This window comes from Pterocles gutturalis, unplaced genomic scaffold (genome assembly GCF_000699245.1).
Source record: "Pterocles gutturalis isolate BGI_N339 unplaced genomic scaffold, ASM69924v1 scaffold25376, whole genome shotgun sequence".
Lineage (NCBI taxonomy): Eukaryota > Metazoa > Chordata > Aves > Pterocliformes > Pteroclidae > Pterocles > Pterocles gutturalis.
The window spans coordinates 49,282-66,722 of record NW_010106204.1 but is presented as its reverse complement, the minus strand read 5'-3'; positions in this window follow the sequence as shown (position 1 = coordinate 66,722).

The following is a 17,441-nucleotide window of genomic DNA, read 5'->3' as shown; positions in this document are numbered from 1 at the left end:
CAAAGAATGGCAAAACAATGGCAAAATTCCCATTGATTTCCATAATCTTTCACATACAATTTAAATCTTGGTAAAGCATCAGTATATGCCTTCTCCAGTGAAATTTATATAAGCATATTTAACTCGATAGGTTTCTTTGTATATTAGTGGAACAGTGCGCAAACTGGATTTGGATTCTTGCAGGACTGTCACTACACAAAAATAATGTAATTTTTTGTTCTCCTTCATAGCACAAAAACATTAAAATTAGCAGTTCTTGGACTGGTGAATCACTGTTATGTCATAGAAAGTGACTTCTAAAGAATTCTCTTCTTACATGGGCTAATTTTTTTTTTCAAGTGAACAGATTAATCAAAAGGCAGCTAAATTAAATCTATACTTCCCTGATATCATCAATGTAAGCCCATTTTATCTTAGTACATTATACATAGCAAACTACAACAAATAGAAAAGGAGAAAAGACAGTCTGCCTGTTACGATTCAATCCATACAATGACAATACAGGAGCTATTTGATTACAGCCATCTGCATTCTGCAGAAGATAAACAAGGAATATATGGTATACGACTGACTAGCTCGCTATGCCCTTGACAGCCTCTCAGCTAGTAGTGAAGCATGACTCCTCATGCTCAGCGCAATCCCATACTACATTTGCCTTGTTTGTCTTTGTATGTTGGTATCAGTATAATACTTTGCCTGAAGCCCGCTGCTCTTCAACTAGGTGAAGGATTGTGTGATTACAAGCTTGATTCTGCCAACTACACAACTAATAAAACACAGTACTACTACTTTCTGCAAACCTTGTGATACTTTCAACTATTCTAACCTGGCAGTTCACTCAGAACATATCAACAGGAAGCATTAATATTTCTGTAGAGAACATACTTACTGTAAAACAGCATAAACAAGGTACGTGTGAAGATTGGTTAATGCAGGAGCTTCTTCATGTAGTTGTCATGCCTCACTTCACTGAAAAAGTAGATTTAAATTCCTCACCCGCCTTAGTGAAGATAATATTTCCTTTGTCACTTATAAATGTGAATGAATGACTGTACACATGTGTTTTCTTTTGTAATTTTTTTCATCTTCCAGACTTATTAATAATTGAAAAGAATTGCCTCCATCACTAGATAACCACACCTGTTAGTCACTGCTGAATTACGATGCATAGAGGCAGAGCCACTACAGAGGCTATTTGTTAGCTAGTTAATATTTTCTGTGAGTATGTCTATTCCATCAAGTGTAAAAGTGCTATTCATTTTAGTAATTGCCTGTAAACTACTGTGCATAGACCAAACTGACAGAACACAGAACCTTGTTTATAAATAAAACCTCTTCCTGTTGATTCAAGGTTTCCCCATAACCAAAAATTATTTACAGATAGCTTGTTGAGGAGTCTCTACAAAAACCTAGAACGAAGGATTTCCTCACTAAAGATCAATTTCTACCAATGGTACTGTTGCTGAATAACTGTTATTTCCAAAAGGCTCACAATTTAAATGAGAGCACTGACAGGGATGGTACAAACCCTGCAAAAAAGTGAGTCCAATAACTGAAAAATGCATGAAACTAATACCTTTGAGCTCAGTTACACTGAAATCATAAGAACTTTGCCAAAACAGTTCTAAAAACTGATTTGAACAATTTACTTCCTAAAAAAAATTTAAGTTACACTCAAATTCAACATTACTTTCTTCACATGCATACCTCATTCCCATAAACATAGAGGAAGTTACTCAGTGGGTGAAAAAAAAATTGTCTCAAATTCTGGTGTTTGGAAATAGAAACACTGGAAATTTTCTGTTCTGATGCAGTTTATGATCTCTTATACTATAAACAGGAACAATTGACTTTTTCTGAAGAGAAATAGCACAGTAATTATCAATAGCTGACATAATAATAATGTAATGGCTCTGCAATTACATAGACTACCAAAAAAGTAAGCCTAGAAAGTACATGTAAGATAGGAATTAATTTAAAGGTAGCAGGAAGCAAACAGTACACATATGTTGGAGAAGGAAAGCACTAAATACTACGTATCTGATTTCAGATGTGTATTTCCTTTAACTGGTCAAACACAAGCTCTACACAGTCACCAGTAATATTCAAGAAATGATATTTTTTCCGTGTTTGGAAGACAAAAAGTTTTTAAGATGAGGGAAAGGTGCTGTAGCTAAACCAAAGGAATTGTAACTGAATCCATGTGAAGCCTGGAAAAGCAGATTGCGTTTCCAGCTGAATCACTCAAATAAATGAATTCACTCAAATAAAAATAATTGTGCTGATGAAAAGATACTATCACTTAAGTTTTTGGGTCCCTACTTATGGGAAGGAGGAAATAGCACATAAATAAAAGAGAAAAATATATAATTTCTATTTTACAATTTTGAATGCATCAGTGGCAGAGATCTCAAATCGAGGGACTCTTAGGAGAAATTATCAGGCAGAAGTACAACATAAACCTGGAAAGCATTTGCATCCTGTAAAACTCTCCTTAATCTTTCCAGACTGAATTTCACACAGTGAACATATTCTTCTAGTTCTTTCAAATTGCCTCAATTTACAAATAGGAAAACTGGTACGCAAAGAAACAAAGCAATTTGCCTGTACAGTGAAGGAGCTGAGAACAGCATCAAGATCTCCTAGGTTGAAGCATCTTGCCCAAACTGCTCACTAACATCACGCTACCTTCTTTGTTCAAATGTGTTAGAATAACAACTAAGAATGATCAATTTAATCTAATTTATAAACATAATATAGCTATGCAAAGCCAGAGAAATTGTCCCTGTCTCTGTGACATACCTGAACCATGAAAATACCTATTCCTATATTCTGCTCATAATCAGAAACGCTATTACTCTTTTAGAAGATGTCTTTGTGTCACAGAGTCATCCAGGAAGGCAACTTGCCCAAGAAAAGAAGGGATCATAACTATAAAGAGGGGTCGACACCTGCGAGAAAGAAAATGTATTGTCAGTAAACTCTGCACGTTGACATTATGAAGGGGCTCATTTGAGTTTGCTCTTTGTCTGTATGCTAAAGTTAAAATCAGATCCTCAGCATAAACTAGGTCAGTGCTACGTGCTTAAATAAAAAGTATCAAGGTAAAATGTCTTCTTACAAAACTCTTCAGCAATACTTGGATTTATTCAAGTCCTGAACTTTACTTGCATAGAAGTTAGCATTCATTTGAAACTCGGGCAAACTTTAATCATTCAACTGGTATCAGCAGATGGAAAACCTGAGAGGTGAAAGTTAAGCAGCCTTTCCTACAGCTATAACAAATTCTTTCTGATGCAGAACTTCAAATTGTGATTCCTAGATCTCCATTTAAGTCCATCTGAAAGTCTACTTGCAACTGTCTGGTACCTCACTGATCCTAAAAGGGCCAGAGGTTGCCAGTACCAATCACTAAAATTATTATGATATAGTATGAACTAGAATTTATTGATTAAGTAATCTGGAAAGCAATTTTTAAACAGCAGCTTTTATTTTCTAATCCTGGAATACAATATGTCAGTATTTATGGAATAGTAATATTAAAACTTAAAATACTCAGGCAGAGAAATGGTAACAAAACAGACATCTTAAAATTATTTTAATGTCTTACCTTGCTTGTGGAAAATACATGTAAAGGATAGGTGACACAAATGTATCTTTTAAAATACTTGGCTGTATATATGTCTTGACTTATGGACAAGCTAATTTTTTCCAAGATCTGGCTAACTTTGTTTGACATGAATGTTACATGAACCATCGGAGAAAGAATCCTTATCTCTGTAATGAGAAGTTTCTCAGCTGTCACTCAGCAGTGTTGTTTGCAACAGTAAGTGCTTTTTGCTTTCTGTGCACAAGGTGGTGCTCTTATCAACAGTCGGCCGAGCAGGTAGGTGCAGGAGAGCAAGGTACCGGATCGCTTTGCGGAGCGTGGTTAGAAAGCACAGGATTCTTTCCATCCATCTTTTCCTTTATCTGTACCGATGTGTCAAAACCATAGGTTTCTGTTATTTTCGACGGATACAAGATGTGGAAGAATATTAGAAGAAGGATAAAATTTAAGAGATTAAAAGCTCTAAAATCAAAGAGATACTTGGCAACTAAAATCAAGACGTTCACATGAACTAGGGAGTTCTGTCCAGGTTTAGTGGGATATGAATTCCTTCACTAATTTTGAGATAGATAAGATGAAAAAAAAAATCAACTTCTGAATGGACTTCATTATGATTTTTATTATTTTTTCTCTTTCTCTTAAGTTTAAAATCTGATATTTCACCTCTATAGATTTCTCTGTTAGCTAGAGACTGGTGATTACACTATATACTTGTACTGAAATAATAATTTTATGAGAAATAAAAATAAAGAAATCAGTAAAATGATCGTATCTCCTTTGACATAAAAATAAATCTATAAATAATACTAGTTTATTTTCAATAATAGGCAGGCAAAATGAATGATTCATTGCATTTGGATATAACTAGACCACATAAAGCTTGACTGATCTCAAGCTGAGCAAGATGGAATCTGGTCAGTGCTATTGAAAGACCTCCAAGGAAATAGCACATGGATTATTCTCCCAGTCAGGAAAGTGAAATGTCTGAACATAAACAAACAGCAGCAGCAGCAATACCACCCACCAGAGATCTAATTATTCTGATTATACAGAAAATCAAAGCTTTGTTCATTCTGCTTAAAAACATCCCTTTGCATTCTTACAAGAATACCCCCTGTAATATCCCAGCAAAATTGGAGCAGCTGCAACTAAATTCCAGAGTTACAATCCAAAGTTGCATTTTTCTAATAGCTTGGCTTACCCTAAAATGTGTCTATATTAAGATGTTAAGCAGTTGAGCTGTTTTGTCCCAAAGAGTTCAAATACTTTCAAACAAATATTCACTCATGTAAAGAGATTTGCAAATATGAAGACTGAAAACAGATTACATTTCCAGGTTTCTTACCATTTCAAAGCCATGGAGCCTCACTTCAGAGAAGTAGGAAAAGGAATTGAGAAGGATAAAAATAGCACACAATAAAGAGAGAAAAAAACGTAAAAAAGATTTGCTGGTGTGTCTACAGTTTTTCTTGTTCTTTTTTCTTTCTCGTTTGTTTTATCATCAAGTCACAATGTAATAACAGCATAGGCATTGGCTACAGTAATGGAATGTTGTCCTTTAATGAGACGTTATATTGTGGATCTGGTCTTGCTCCTCCAGTGCACAAATATGGAGCTATTGAGAATATTTAACTGATCTTAATTTAGTGAGTAAATATCTGATGGCTGTCTGTCATACGATCATGATTTGTGTTGCTAAACTTGCACCTATCCAGTTTAGAGAACTGGAGTCAGATACTTCACATGAAATCTTTTCATTCCAGAAGGATGCCACCACCATGGAAGCTGCATTAAAATCAGGCTTAATAGCATTGTTCATTAAGACAGTTGAATACAGAATCTTCTAGTAAGAATCATAAAACAGTTAATAAATTGGCCAAAGCAGCTATTTGGAGTGAAATTTTCCTTGCAGCTTTCTATCTCAGGCTGACATTTCCAAAATTTGGAAAATAATGGCTAAAAGTTAATCTCTCTCTAAGGACACAGTCAGGAAAAAATACATTGTTTTCTCCTAGTTCAATTAAATAAATAAATAAACAAACAAATTTCATGACTTATGGAAAAGCTCCTGTTTTCCATAAAGACTTGAAATTTGGCAGAAAGACTATCTTTGCATGAAGGATGGGCTTTTTGCAGTCTTATGAGAATCCAACAAACTGCAGCTCTTCTGATATTACAACTTTCCATACACTCAGAAAAGACTTCTTCAATTTCAACAGCTGAAAATCCCTGAAGAATCTGTAGTCACTGACAATTTTGACTGAGAAATGCAATGCACTTGGATGATGTTTTTCCAGTCTGTCCTGTGTCCTCCACTTTCTTCTCTGGCGCAGGCAGCAGGGAAGGCAGAACTGGAGTTTGTTGTGAAAAAAGGCACTAAAGCACAGTGGAGAGCACTACCAGAGCTCTGCGTTAATTTTGTTGTTGCAGCTCTGTTACTGTGCCTGTAATAGTTTAGGAACACAAGCAGGCTGTTTTTATGGAAAGTGTATGTTTTATTACCCCAAATAATTCAGCTGAAGAAAACAGGCTTTGGGGACCCTAAGCCCTTCCTGAGGTGACTTTATTACCTCTTGTTTCAAGTTCTGCCTCAGTTAACATCACCAGTATTCCTCAATAGCCGCTATGAGGATTTGCAACGTATTATTTCCCAAGTTGCAAATGTAATTGCCCTTTCTGTACATAGAATGATCACTTCTATAGGTAGAATGATCTGTCAAGGAAATGACAATGCAAGATGGCTAATTTGAAAGTAAATGCCCATAATTTCAAAGGAAACATATATCTACAATTAACAGGAATCAAAGACAAGGAAGAATGTTACTTTAAAATAATATTAGATATAGGAAAATCATGCATTTACAGCAGTGCCCAATCCTTTGCATGCTTATAATGAAATATATACATCCTAAAATGCTGATTAAAAGATCCTGATTATATACCAAAGAGAAAATAAATATATCTTCAAAATTATTAAGTAGTAATCAACCTTGCTAACTGGATTTCAAATCACTCAGATCAACAAAATCCATTGAAAACTTGGCTGTTTTGGCCGCTTGAAATTAATAAACAGGTACTTAACCTCCTGTACAAGATTTACTTTTTCCTTCTGCAAGAGGTACAAAATAAAAATAAGTGAGTGTTGGAAGTGCCATACTTCTTTCAAAATAATTTGATAATATGGTAAATTCACACATAAAATTATTCTTTAGACAACACTGTGTACTTTCTGTAAAGAAGAATACCAGGTTTCTTGTCTTTATTCACTGCCTTTAATTTTATTGTCTTTTACTGAGAGCTTCAAAAAGTAATCTTTAAAAATGAAAACAGAAGACTGAAAATGTACAGTGTCGTATTTTCAGAATACCTCCCTGAAAATAGTTTCAATTGTTTAGTTCCTATTTAGATTAAATTTTGCAAAACTGGGATAAAGCGCTACTTCATGTTTCTTAATTTAAGATATTTCCAGTAGGATGGCACAAGTCTTCACTGGCAAATAAGCCCATTGCTATAACGACTATTAAATAGTGATGCATTAAGATGATATTCACAAGTGACAGGTCATCACAGTCTTGGGGAGAGAAAATATGAACATTGTGAAGAGTTGTTGCTTTGTTCCCTTCATGCATCATTTGACATTCCTAAAGTCTACCCTAGAGTATTTGCCTAAGCACCCAGGAGTTCCTCTCAAAACTAGAGAAGAGGCTCACGCAGACAACCAACCTGCAGAGTAACCTACACTTGAAACCATACAGCTGAGGCTGCTCCTTGGATAACACTGTATTCACCCATTGTATGCTGCCTGGCACAGGGGGACATGTCCATGCTGTCAGCTAGGCAGGTTTAGGATCATACTGTCCTTACAACCAGCTGCTCTATAGTGCTTTACAAAAATTGTAAGATCCATGTCTAAAAACACAGTTTACTACACGTTTTAAGTATCCAAACTAAATTGCTTCCCCTATCTGATGTCAAAGAAGTTCCTTTTATATGCACACAAACGCTGTTTTCAAATAACATCCTAGCAGCTGAATCAAAGTTCCTTTAAATTGACATTCCCTAAACAGAACAAAGACTATGCTGAGCAATAAATGTAAAATTTCTCTACAATCACAAATGAATCATAAAAATCTCTGTAATTCCAGGTATATATATAGACAATACAACATTCTTCTTTACAAACATTTAGTTACCATCAATTGGGTACCATCAATCTAAGTGCTGATCTTTAGTCCTGATTCTTAAAGAAGACTTACTAAATAACTTTAGAAGAAGCATCTGGGAGTTTATATTCATAACTTTATTTGATATACCAAATTATAGATATTGTTTTGATAATGCATGATAGTTTTTCCCATGACTGACTGCTGCTCTTCTGCTGACCCTTTGATTCCACCAGTGCAAACCCCCTCCCCTCTTTTTTTTTTTTTAATTCTCATAATCATTAAACAAATTTAGTTAAAATCAGAACAGTTGTTCTCAGGTTATACTTCGCTTAAAATAGTATTGCTTTTGTTTCATGTTCAGAAGTCTATGTGTTGAAAACAAACAAACAAACAAACAAACTTGTTGTTGTTGTTGTTTTTCTCCCCAATCCTGTTAGTTTGGTATAATCTCCCTACCAGACTTGCCTGGATAAATCATTGTGAAATAAAAATTTACAAGCATCCAGTTGGGTACACAGTATTTTTTTGTCGGATTTGAACCACTTTGTTTCCTAATATGCAAATCCAGTGTAGCTAACACCTACATAGACAGCTAAAAAGTGGGAAAAAATGACATTGACATGAGAAAGGGATTTATTTTTAGAATCTCTCCTCTAATGTTAGATCTGTTTTGGAAATACATTTTCTTGCACAGAACAGATACAGCACTCCCTATTCAGGTAAAAAACACTATTAGCATCAAAATAATAAATCAGAATGATGTCTGGAAATTCTGAGACTTCCAATGCTTCTGTACAGTAATTTTCATAGAACTGTTGCCTGTCTGAGACCCAAATAAAAGCTGGTTGAGATCTCTGGAATAAAAATAAAGCTAATTTCAAACTTCTGTGTCCTAGCTGTTGCTGTTAGTGTGCTTAACTTCTACAAATATGCAGGTTTATTTCTGTTACCTAGATTTATCAACATCAGCTATTTTGACACAAACCCATCAATTGGCTTCAGATTTATTTTGCAACTGGAATAACAACTGATGTCAAGCCCGAGTCCTTTGCTAGGAATGTGACAGATTTCTGATTTTTATGTAGTGCAACCTGGCTGCGCTTAATACTGTGCACAAAAAGATAGCCCTCATTTCAAATATAATTCTGCCTTTCATCTCTCAAGAAGCTATATTTTCCATGTGACTTAGTCAGGTTTTGTAATAAGAACTGAAATATTCTCAGTTCCTGTTGAGAAATTCAATAAGAAATCCTAGCAACTGCTTTTACCTCGATTGCTACCCATATGTTTTATAGTGCAGCGTTGCAATGCAATTAATAAGCAAGCAACTGCAAAAGCATTCTGAAAAAGTGAGGTAAATTTCAACAGAAGATACTTATGGTAGTTTAGATAAATCACCTGGGTCTGTTAAATAATGTGTTAAATAGCATGTTAAAAATATTCTTAAATTATCTAGTAATTTTACCTACACATTATCCTTCCACTCACTACTCTTTTTAGGTCCTGTTTGGAACTTTCTCCATCTGGGAACATACCTTCTTTTACATGTCTACAGTTATTGGTGTAGAGTAGAACTACATTTACTTTTATTTTTCTGTTGTTTTTACATGGGAGAAGCCACTTTTATTGGCATTGCAGACACTAGAGTCTGTATAGAATCTCAGCAGATCATAGAATGTTATATAAAACTGGTTTGCTAAATATTGAAGGTGTTCATGCTAATAAGACATATAAAGACAGATATGCCTCTAAGTAACAGTGTTACAAGACACAATTAGTTTAATGAGATGGAAGACTAATGTTGTGGATCTCCTGTGTGACATCTATTAAAGGAAATGTGCAGGTTGTTACCTCCCCCTCACTGGCACGTGAATAGGCTCTCTTTTAACCAGGCATTTATTTTCTAAAGCTTGGAGGAAAATTATGTCTCTTAGGCTCCACTGGTCTATAAGGCATAGCTGAACTCACCAATGCCTGGAAAAGCTAGTGGGTGAAGAAAGACAGGTTCAACATGACTAATACTTTCTCTAGTAGTAAGCTTGGAACACTCTACAGGCTGTGTTACAGTAAAGGTAAGACTGAAAGATCACCCTGGGTTCTTCCAGAATGACATACAATTCATTCAACCATTCTACTTTTCAAATGACTACCTAGTAAATCCTTCATTTGCAGTAGGAACTCATCACATTCACTTTCCTAGGATGTTTAAAAGCCTTCATAGTACAGTCAATTGCATAACCCTTTTGTACTGTGTGACTTTTTTCCTGGACCTGGATAATTGTCAACTCAAATTCTGAGGCACGGGATTACTTGCCTCAAGATTACAGCCTTGCCTCAATGGCTTCAGTCAGTATGGAGCTGAAGCTCACCTGCACATCACTTCTGACCCTGTGAAGGCCAGCAGTAGCAGTCTGGTTTTTCCCTTTAGCAGTTTAAAAAGGTTGACAATCAGAGCTGCCTGCTGACGATCTCTCCTCCAGGGGGATTAACACGTCTCACTTCACCCTGCAAACGGTTATATGTGTGCTCACAGACAGCTGAATAGAGGGGTCAGCAACATCTAAAGCAGCCCTCACACATCTGCTTGCAATCATCTGATCATACTGTTAATTGGTATGAGCTACATTATTTCCTCTGACACAGGCTTATGATAGGTCAGACCGGATGTGGCAAAGAGCAAAATCTAAAGAGAATAGCTAACACCTCTATTTTTTAAAGATGCTGTTTCTTTTACAAGTATCCATATTTATCCTTCTATACACAGTGAGTAAAGATTGCAGCATCCATCAGTTCTGAATGCTTAATGTTTTCTCCCCTCTCTTACAGAACACAGAGATAGTCAAGCATGGATGCCGAGTTCCCGGGCCATAAACAGCTGTGCAGCAATATACTGCCAACACTGTACTAGCTGGCCAAACACAAAACCATAGTAAAGCCTTATTTGGAGGTGATGGTATCAGCATATCTAAATTTCTACTCTGCCTTTCTAAGCTGCAAAGGAGAGAGCTTCAAATATGGGGTAATAAAACCAGGAAATATTTGGTCATCCATGGCAAACATCCACTGGAGAAAACTGCAGAATGAGGAAGTTGAACAGATAGAAGCAGAAACTGACTGAAGGAATAAAAACAGTAGCAACACTACTGCCTACATAGCCTATATATGCCCTGTGCATATTAATATATACACATACATACATACAAATACAGATATTTAGAAAACATCAGAACAGCCCCTTAAATCGATAGGACTGTGGAAGTGACAACAGCCGTAAGTCTTTTACAGTCTGACTTATGAAAATATACATATTACAATGCTTAGCTCATAGAATTAATAGTAATTGCAAGTAACACTTGCAAAGATGTTAAAGGATTTTCCAAATGCCAGCAAGCTGAGTCCCAATGTGCCTGACATGCAAACAGACACAGTCACACAGTAGATGGTGAAAATAAGATGTGGTGGTGAAAACTATTGTCCCCAACACCTAAAAATGTCTCTGACATAGCCTGGAAAATACTTTTGATCTCAGAATTTCAATTTTTGATATCCAACACTGATCCAAAGCACTCTGTAATCTGTACAAAGATTTCTATGTATTAAAGAAGCTGTTGGGTCAGTCTCTTAAAAATAAGAGCATGTTGTCATTATGATACCAGTATATTATCGGTGTAGGAGAGCAATGGTTGCCAAACATTGTGTTGCAAAAGCAATGATAAGCCAGTGTAACATGACAATTAAAATAAGCAGTGGAAAGTAATACTTACTAAGGAAAATTTCCATTTAGAACAACAGAAAAAAAATTTGAAGATGAAGAAAAATCATAAATAAAGGAAGCTTTTATAGTAAAGAGAATTTTAATTCAAAGGAAAAAAATCACTAGTTATAATAACATTCTAAGTTCAGTTCTCACCAGAAAATCAATCATAAAAAACACCCCAGCAATCACTGGGAAGGATAAAGAAGGTCATAACACAGTCCATAGTGCCAAACTAATATCTTTTAGTCTCAAGGAAGCTGTGAGAGCTTTACAAATACTTACGGTAAATAGCACACTCCCTTCCAATCACATAATATCTAAATGTCAGTGATGTCCCCGAGTCTAATCTCCATAAGTTTCCATAAACTAGTTTTGGCTGACTTTTTATTTTCTACATTTCTTGCTCCTATTAGGTGCTCTCTTTACATTCCTGTCTGAACTGCTCAGCAGTGGAAGAAGTGCAACCTAAGGACAGTACATGCTTCTTCTACAATCCTAATCCAAAGAATCTGCTGCTGAAGGAAAAAAGGCTTTATCCAAGTTGGTATCTGTGAAAAAACAATGAGTTCTCATGTTGATGTAGGTTTTTAAGAAATGCACATTTGTTCACTGTGAAATGGATAATAGCCAGGAAGCATATTTCATAAAATCAGATACAAACATGTAATTGGTAGTTCTCACAGTTGTGTGCTTGTTTAGGGCTGGTGGTCTAAAGGCTGATCATTCATCATCAGTCCTATCAGCTATCCAGCCCTTTACCCTATGGGCTAAACACGGATGACATCTGTAATATTTAAGACATCTGTGTTTAAAGAAGGCTTTGGCTTTCTCTCAACATACTTTTTCATCACACTTGACCCTGCAGTAAATCTGTAGCAGCAAATCTCATTTTGCAAACATAGAACACAGGATCACTGTAGACTCAGCCAGATGAGGAAACAAAGGTCAAGGAGATACATTTCTATTCAAATACACTTAGGTCCAGAATTAGCAGAAGCAACACAGAAAGTGCTTGGCTGAGTGCATCCATTTAAAAAGAATTTTTTTCCAAAGTTCATTCTAGTGCTAATATGTGTCTCTCAACTAATGCTGAATGTCAGTCGTTAGAGGGGGGAGAGAAACCTTTCAGGATGTCCCAGATGAACTACATTAGCACAGTTATGGTAGAACTGCAGAATTTTTTTGCAGCGAAGCCTTTGAAATTTATGAACCCTCAAACTGTTCATTACGAACAGCAGGAAATGGCAGGTACTATCTTTTATCTTAGATTTTAAGTTCTTCGGGAGAGGTATTGCCTTTTTGTGTGTGTCTTTGGCTGAAACTTGGCAGAGCAGAGGCCTTATCTGTGACCACCGGGTCAGTCAAGGGAGAATTTGCCCTTGGCTTCAATGGACAATGAATCAGACCTCTCAGTAATATAGAATAAGAATGCTCAGGGAGTAACACCTGAAGAGAGCATCTCATAGGTTCTACATGTTTATTGCAAGGATAAAAACGATTGAGAGTGTCTGTCTTTTCAAACTGGATCCCAGAAAGATGGAGAGGTCAACCAGCCAACCAGCAAAACATCTGTTCAGCACATGTGTATGTGAATTGTTGGAAGTGCAGGGCCATAATTTTTCCTTTTCAGGTAAAAAGGGAAACTCAATTTCTTCAGCAAATGAAATGGCATAACTAAGTCATATTTTTAAACTGAACTTTTCTAGGACAGTATAAATGCAAAGTAATACCATCCTGACTGTACATTTTGAAATCTTAAAGAGAGATAGCTCCTTTTCAAGAAAAAACAGGAATTCATTCTGCCAAGTAGTATCAGCAATGGGGTGGAAGGCAAGACACTGGTTTCACAACCTTCTTGGCTAATGGGGTAAATTTGATCTAGGCTAATGTAGTCTCTCTGTGTAATTCTTTTAGGAAGATAAGCTGGGCTGGTAAAGAGGAACACTTCCCAAGCTCTGTCCATTCTGAGGTGGTTCAGAGTTGTGGTGAAATCTGTGTGTTTCCAGCTCATCAGACTAACACATCAGAAGGCTTCTTTCTTCAGCATGCTCCTTACCAAGGACTGCAGACACCATAAATCCAGGTGTGACTTATGAATTAAAACAGGCCCCCTGCTAGCAGCTTATTCATACCCTCTGCAATGAAGAAAGCAGCAGGTGAGGTGACATGTGCTCAAATTGCCAAACCAATTTGAGAAGACCTATTTCCCTTCAAATCAACTACAAGAGGATAGAAGGCTAGATCCTTACCTTCCAGAATTGCTTTCCTTGGTCTGGAACTCTGTAATAGTGGCTGTCTCTGGTTTCAACCTTGGCAGCACCTGAAGTGGTGCCCACACAATTCAGCATGGTTCCCCATTTAAGAGGCTGGAGCTAACGAGCCATTTGGTATGTCTAGACGGCCTGGTCCCACCACCTCCGAACAGCATCAGCATAGGGATGTCCGCAGAGCAGGGCACTGCAGATTCCAGTCATGGTCTTACCCCATTTGCAAATGATCGGTTTGCAAGATAATAACAGTGTTAGAATAAATCAAACTCATTCCTGTTTGCGTTTCTTTTTTCCCCCTAGAAAGGAAGGAGCAGCTGAGGAGCTTGGGAAGAGCCTGGGAGAAGGCTCAGGGTGTGTTGATGTCGGAGCGCAGGGATGGAGTCGGGGCTGACGGAGGGGACGGTTAGTTGCACTTCGAACTGACCAGGACGGGTTGAGGGTGAAGGTCCACCCTCCAATCTCCCTATCTAGCAGAGGTCTGCCGTGTGGTTTTCGGACAGTTCTCACAATAGCCACTGTGTGGCAGGGGAGATCAAGACTATGATTTTCTGAGGCGGGCAGCCATCTTGTCCGCCTGCGGCGGGCGGGCGGCGTGTGCGCAGCCCCGGGAAGACATCGTTGGAGAAGTAGCAGCCGCTAGCCGAGCAACTGTGCCGTTAGCTGACAGTTAATTAGTTTTAAAGGTGCGAAGGAATGCAGGTGGAGGCAGTTCGCTCCGTTAAACGGGCGGAGACAATAGCTGGCATGAGGACAGTGGGCCCCGGTGGCTGGTGGGGAGCTGCTAGGGTTGAGGGGCTTGGAGCCCGGCTGTGGGCCCTGGAGAGGCCGGTTCTGAGCAGCGGGAGCTGCCTGGACGTGGATGTGCAAGCCAGCCAGGCAAAAGAATCAGTCCGGAATTTAAAAATAATCGCCTCACCAGAAGACAATGAATAGAACTCCAGGGAGTTCCTGTTGGCACGATGGGGAAAATTGAATGGCTTTTCCCCTCTTCCAATCCAGGATTCCTTAAAAGAAACAGAAAACTTGTTGATCCATATTCACAGGAGAGTAGGGAGCCCTATTTTTAGCATATACTAGATACTCTGAAAAACATGCTTTCAAAACATCACAATTATTAACAAAGTCAGATTGAACTTAGTACAAGACCTGAAAATAAGACAGAAAGGTTAATGTGTGGTGTTCCTGCAAACTCGGGACAAAATTATAGCTTTAAAATTACGTTTTCATTTTAAATTTGATTTTCAAGGCAATAAATAACAAGAAGTGAAACCCTTTTGGTTTGGATTGACTAAAATGTTTTCAGTTCTACCCAAACCAAAATTATTTTCCATTTGTTTAGTTTGGCCACTGAACTGAAAAGCTAGTTTGTCATTATCCACACGTAACAGCAAAAAAAAGGACAAGCAGGGATTTAATTAGCTTCATCCACTTCAGTATTTAAGATCAATGATGAATGGAATTACTGACATAATATGTATGACCTGATTGTGAGTTTGAATAAAAAAATGCATTTTTTTCATGTTAATTTTGATTTAGATATTAAAAGCTTCAGAAGTGAGTCAGTGCCTCTTTGAAGTAATCATCACATACATAGAAAAGATGACACTGGCTCAGTGTGCTTGTAGACAAATAAACAGAGTTGGATAATACAAAATAAGAGACAAGTATGATTCTCTATGGTGCAGTGTGGGTAATAAGCTACAGTCTCAGCACATTTGCTCAAATATTGATGAACTAAAAGAAAAAAAGAAAAAAAAAAGCAAAAACCAAAACAAAACCATACAGACCGACATCTCTTAACTAAAGCCATTGTGTCAAAACACCCTTCAGGTGATACCAGACTCTGTTTAGAAAATGGTGTTGAACATAACCATGGGAACAAGTGATGTTGCAATCCAAGACTAGAAAAAAAGTAAAAGGACAAAAGCACTTATATGGATTTGCAAAAGTTTCAGGAAACATGATCCAAATTTTAAGCAAATGTTTTTGATAGAAACTCATGAAAATTAAAAATTTAAGGAACACAAATATAACTATTCACTTCTTATTTGCTCATTATGGGAGTTTTTAGGAATTCTCTAATGGATCTGTGCGTTATGCCTTGTTTGGAGACTTCTCTGCTACATTTAACAGCCAAAATGTTTGTCATCCATTTCTCATGGTACAGTCTTGCAGAACTATAATATTAGTCCTTAAAAGCAACATGCATATAGCCTGGCTTTTGTAAAACATGTAGAACGTATTTCCAGAATATGAATGTGGGCATTAGTCTCAAGGGGACTACTTTCTGAAAAATTTGATTAAGCTGGCCTGGTAGGATGACTACCTGCGTAACACTGTAAGTCCCTCACTTCTACAGGCAAGAACCTTGCACTGGTTACAGGTTAAACAGGTTTGCAACTAAGCAGGAAAGAAAAACTGTGAGAAACCTTACATGTTAGTCAACTGAAGTCACTATTGCTGCAAGAAATTATTATGACAAGACTGATCCTGCTTCCTTGGACAGCTGATCCTCTGGCTAAACTTCAAGAGAGAAGTTTGGGTATACATGGAATTAGGAACAAGAATCCATCTGTCACTGGCCAAAGGAGTCACAAACAGCCAAATGGAACAAACAAAAGATCCTAGAGTGAGAAACAAGCCGAAAGTTATTCCGATTTACTCAGTTCACAAAGACTGTTCATTCATGTGATCTTTTTACATGGTCCTATTAAATTGCAAGTCCTTTGAGATTGCTTTTCATTGTGCACTGCAAAGTGAAAAACAGAAAGGCACTTAATAACCAGTCATTGGTCTGTTCCAAACTTCTGCTCATTTATTCAGCTATATCCCAATTTTGATGCTGTAGAATTGGACACAGAATCTGTGAACTATTGTAAAATCTACTAGCGAAAAAAAAAAAGTGAAAAGAAATAACCGTTATTATGATTGTAAAGATGATCATGGAAATATGAATCAAGTGTGTCAACTTCCTAAGTCCATAGCCAGCCAAAACCAGTAACACTAGGAGGGTGAACTTGACCTCTGCATCTCAGTGGGTTGTTTACATTTTTTCCTGTAGGTTTCGAAGTCAGTATTCATTGCTGATCTCCACTGTTAGTTGTTCTAAGACATGGGTCTTTCAGGAGTTTGTATCCCAAGACAACCTGCTTCCTTTGATGAGCTACTTCTTCTGATTAGCTACCGAAGTTACTATTCAAAAGGCAGAATTGACAAAGCTTGATTATATTTGTGTTGTTGTTGATGACGTTGTTTCCTGGATCATATCTTTCAGCAGCACCAGTTGAAATGTTGCTTCAAGTTGGCACTTTGAGCAGGGGCTGTAGGATCAGGTCTACATACTGAGCAGTTTTTTCCTGCAGACTCATATAAACATGTTACTCAGTAGATAGGTTTCAGTCTGTTGGCATGTTAGGCCTTCCCACTGTTGTCTCATAGAAATATCTTCCAATTTAAGAATAATACAGGTTATATATGTTGCTGCCACATTTCCCATTGCATATCTGAGACACTGAGCTTATGGCTGATTAGAGCTATACTTAACTGGGTTGGTTGTAAAATTCGTACTTTGTTGTGAATTATAGAACAGTTGTCAGCAGCTGCAGGTGAAATTCTTAATCTTGATCATGGATAACACA